Source organism: Myodes glareolus, chromosome 4, assembly GCF_982192425.1.
Source record: "Myodes glareolus chromosome 4, mMyoGla1.1, whole genome shotgun sequence".
NCBI lineage: Eukaryota > Metazoa > Chordata > Mammalia > Rodentia > Cricetidae > Myodes > Myodes glareolus.
This window is the reverse complement of record NC_142029.1, coordinates 68165028-68170004: the sequence shown is the minus strand read 5'-3', so window position 1 is coordinate 68170004 and position 4977 is coordinate 68165028. Positions and strand designations below refer to the sequence as shown.

The 4977-nt window shown below is 38.7% G+C and overlaps 1 pseudogene; it reads left to right on the top strand.

The window, feature by feature from the left end:
• The first annotated feature begins 2759 nt into the window (after positions 1-2759).
• On the top strand, positions 2760-3987 carry LOC125389041 (SWI/SNF-related matrix-associated actin-dependent regulator of chromatin subfamily E member 1 pseudogene; annotated as a pseudogene).
• Positions 3988-4977: the final 990 nt, after the last annotated feature.

Below are 4977 nucleotides of genomic sequence, written 5' to 3'. Positions count from 1 at the left end.
TCCTGAGTTTAATTCCCCGCAACCACATGGTCGTTCACAACTATCTGTAATGAGATCTGATGCCCTCCTGAGGAAGAGACCTTGTCAGTCATCCTTACCAACTTATACCATGAAACCCAATACGGACAAGTTCAACAGAACTGCCATAAATGGGCTGCCCATGCATGCTTCAACATTGCCAGGGCACAAAGTTCGTTTCCATCTCAAAGAAGGGGATTTTAGGAGTTATAGGAAGAGAAGTCTGAGTAAGATAATGCTTGAGAGAGAGAGAGGACAGCCAATGATTACTGAAGGTCCCATTGTTCATGTTAAACAAGTTGTCTATGAATTTAGGAGTAGGTGAAAGGCTACTATTTTAGGTAGGTGTGTCCCAGTACAGAGTGGATGAGAAAGTATATGAAAAAATGATTACTTCTACAGTACAATATATAGTTCTTGGGAAAAGATGTCTATTGAAATAGTCAAGTAAAATCCTTGAATTCCAGACTTTTCAGACACGTGGTCAGGAATAAACAATAGCTATTAGTACAGAGAAGAGTCATCTTCAGTGTATATGGGTAAAGAGTCAAGTAGCCTAACATGATGTTACCAGAGAAGACTTATATTTCCAGATAAGAAGAATAAAAGAGTCTGTTCAGGTTGTAAATAAAATAACAAAAAATTAAAAAGAGAAAGAGTGATTTGTACAAAATGAAATGAAAAGTTATAGGAATAAAGCCCAATGAGGAGAAGCCTAAAGCAACTGTAGGTAAGAAGAAGGACCATGAAGGAGGTGAAGATAAGACTACAAAATCCAGTGAACTAAGGAGGATAAACATAAGGGTTAGATATTTTAGGAGATAAAGATAGCCGCCTATTCTAGTTGGTAAATTTTGTTCTATTGTGCAAAGACAGATGAACATCTGAAATAGGATCCTGTTTATTTCCACAAAGTGTAAATTTTAATCATTCTAACACCCCTAGTTCCCATTTGATCTACAAAACGATCACACAGCAGTCTAACTCAGACAAACTCAGAATGCTTCCACAGAGCAATTGCAAGTGCCTGGCAAGGAGTACAGTGTGCTAACTGGAAACTCATTGCTTTTCTTAGAAGTAGTGTTTCTCAGTCGCCCTGCTTCCTATTGCTCAGATTCTTCCTGAACACACTCCACTGAGGTTGGGAAATAATTCAGAAAGAGTGGACTGACAATATCTAAGAGGAATGTTGTTGTATTAAAAGGAGCTATCTCACTACCTTGAAAAAAAATCACGTGGCCTGAAAACAGGAAACAGCTGAAAAGATGGAGCTATAAATCTCTTCTAGTGTGTTTCAAAAGTACAAATGTACTCAAGTCTCAAGTCTCCAGGAAAAAAAACAATTGGTTTTCCAATTGCAAATGGTAATCCCTGATGAATATGCATACTAAGGAACACTATATAGACTGTACAGGTTATATTTAGGAATATACATGTATGTAATTTGCATACATGCATGTAACAATTATCTGTGAAAAGAGACATCAGAAAAGTGAATGAGAAAGGAGGGGTATATACAAGAGTCTGAAGGGAGGAATGGGAAGGGAGAATTTTATTATATATCTCAAAAATAAAAGAAAATACAGTCATTAAAACAATGCTCCCTCTTCTTCTTCTTCTACAGTCTCCCAAAATTTCCACCCCTTACTAATCATCATTCTATTTCATTTTTAATAAAAACAACTGATTCTAGAACATAAAATGACTATATTCATTTTACTATGATTGGCTACTCACTCTCTTCAAGTATCATCCAAGTAGGTGTCGAATCATAAATGTGTCAGAACCTCCTTGATGTTCAAATCTGAAAAATATTCCATTGTGTATCCATTGTATAATACATTAAGATGATCCATTCATAAACTCAGATGTTTTCCATTCCCAGGCTTTGTCATTGTACTGTTACGAACACAGAAACATAAATAGCTTTTCAGGATTTTACTTTTGATCATTTTGTATATACAATGAGAATCAGAATTGGTCGATTTTATTATAAACTTCTATCACTTCATATTTAAGAAACTATAATGCTATTTTCATACTGTCTGTTCTATTTTATATTTTCAGCAATACAATAGCATAGAATAGTACAATTTTCCAAGCACAAAAATCATTATAATTACTTTGTATTTTAATAGTTTCTAATAGTATGTAATACATATATATATATGCAAATGTTTGCTTAAATAGTCCAACGTTGGGAGTTACAATTGAAATCATTTAAAATGTTTATAGCTTTTGATACAGTAATTAAGAAATTTATTTAGAGAGGGTCAATGAATGAGTTTAAATACTAAAGTTTAGAATTTCAAGCATCTGTAAATTTCTAGCATAACTATTCATTCAACTTACAACCTTCTCTGTATAATAAATGTGTTACTAATGTTCTTTCTTCTTTTGCCAATAAATATACAATCCATCATATTATGAATGGAGTCTCTATCCATTTTCCATTGCTATAAAAAGTTTCCAGGCACTGGCTAGGGTTTAAAGGGAAGACATTTACTTAGCTCGCAGATCTGGAGGTCAGAATAACGTCTAATTAAAAAAATACAGACGAAAATAATATCAGGAAAATGTATGTGTGACCCCAATATAAAAACCTCTTTCTTGCTCTTCTTATTCTGAAAAAAAAAAAAATAGAAGAAGACAAAGGAAAGCGAATCCGGAGCTGCAGGTGCCTTTTTGGCCCATAGTGTCTCAGATTCATTCTTAAAGAACTGAGAACTTAATCTTCCAAAATGTCAAAAAAATCATCTTACGCCCCACCTTCCATCCCAGCTCCTGCAGCACAAATGCGCTGCACACCAGAGTTTGTGGAATACAATCCATACAATCATCTCGCCTACAACAACTACAGGCTGGGAGGGAACCCGGGCACCAAAAGCCGGGTCACGGCATCATCTGGGGTCACGATTCCAAAGCCTCCAAAGACACCAGATAAGCCACTGATGCCCTATGTAGGTACAGCAGAAAAGTCTGGGGCCGACTAAAGGCTTCCAATCCTGACCTAAAGTTGTGTGAAATTGGCAAGATTATTGGTGGCGCGTGGCGAGATCTCACTGATGAAGAGAAACAAGAATATTTAAATGAATACGAAGCCGAAAATATAGAGTACAATGAATCTATGAAGGCGCATCATAATTCCCCTGCATACCTTGCATATATTAATGCAAAAAGTCGTGCCGAAGCTGCATTAGAGGAAGAAAGTCAGCAGAGACAGTCTCGCATGGAGAAAGGAGAACCTATGAGCATTCAGCTTGCTGAGGATTCAGATGATTATGATGACGGCTTTTCAATGAAGCATACAGCTTCCGCCCGTTTCCAGAGAAACCACCGCCTCATAGTGAGCTCCTCAGTGAGAGAGTGGTCCCTGATGTGCTGTCAGTTGTCACATCCGCTAGAATGCAGGTCCTCAAGCGACAGGTCCAGTCTTTAATGGTTCATCAGTGAAAACTAGAAGTTGAACTTATTCAGATAGAGGAGCGATACCAGAAAAAGAAGAGGAAATTCCTGGAAAGTACAGATTCCTTTAACAATGAACTTAAAAGGTTATGCAGTCTGAAGGTGGAAGTAGACATGGAATCGCAACCGAAATTGCACAGGCAGAGAAGCAGGCCCTCAAAAGGCAGGAGGAATGGGAGAAGGAAGCAGCAGAGCAATCCGAGCACAGTCAGGGCAGCATTGCCCCTGAGGAAGAGCAAGCAACAAACAAAGCCGAGGGGAAGAAGGATGAAGAGAACATCCCTATGGAGACAGAGGAGACACACCTGGAAGAAACGACAGAGAGTCAGCAGAATGGTGAAGAAGGCATATCTCTTCCTGAGGACAAGGAGAGTGGGCAGGAGGGGGTTGACAGCATGGAGGTCGAAAGGGACCAGTGATAGTAATACTGGCTCAGAGAGCAACAGTGCAACAGTAGAGGAGCCATCCACAGACCCCATGCCAGAAGACAAGAAGAAGGAATAAATGTTGCCTTGTTTTATACGTCCTAAAACTTTTTTAAATGGAAAAAAATGAAAAATTATTATCAGTTGCAGCTTTGTTATACATGAAGTAAGAAAACAAGGCTTGGAGAAAGAACCAGTTGGATAAGAACAACTGATATTTAGGACATTTCCACAGTGGATGGGAAGGTATTCTCTTAAAGAATAAGATGGGCAACTGCTGGGCTAAGGAATGTGTTCATGAGGGCAAAATCAGGGATAATGCAGACAGTGAGATGCAGGAGTGGGAGCTGCTACAACTTCTTTGAACTGCATCTGTAATCTAGGGTCAGTGATTGCCAGTATTCCATGACTGTAGAGATCTGCCAGAAGTACCTGGGTGATATGGTTATGACTAAGTATATACCAACAATACCAAAGGAGTGTGGGAAGGATCTTGTCTACTTTCAGAGCATAATGTGGTATTTAGTTTTAACCAGATGATTGTGGAGAGGCAATATGCTTGGAAACACTCCCAGAAGAAGTGCCCCTTGACAAATCAATTTGAAATGATGTATGTGGCACTCTGCCAGGAACTGCAGTGCACACCACCACAGCTTGAGAATGCTGCCCTTTTGAAATATTAGGAGCTCTTACCTGACAGCTCTGCTGTAGAAATATCTGGACACCAAAGTCATTGTCACCTGAAAATGTTTTAGTCACAACCTGGAACTACAGTGATGCATTTGCCTGAATGACGATGGAGAATTCACTTAGTGAGTTGTATCTGGGGACTTCATGAAGAAACCACTGGAGTACCCAGAAGAGCAGCTGCTAGCCCTGAGAGATGGCCAGCAAAGAGATCCTGAGTACATCTGTTATGGCCAACTGAAAGTTCCTAAAAGTCACCATTGCAACACTTGTGCCATTTGTGGGGAACGCAAAGGCTATTGTCTCCCAAATAGTTTTAAGCTAGATACTTAGTTTCAGAGTTGAAATGACATCATCATGGAACAATTGATTTTTTTTAAAA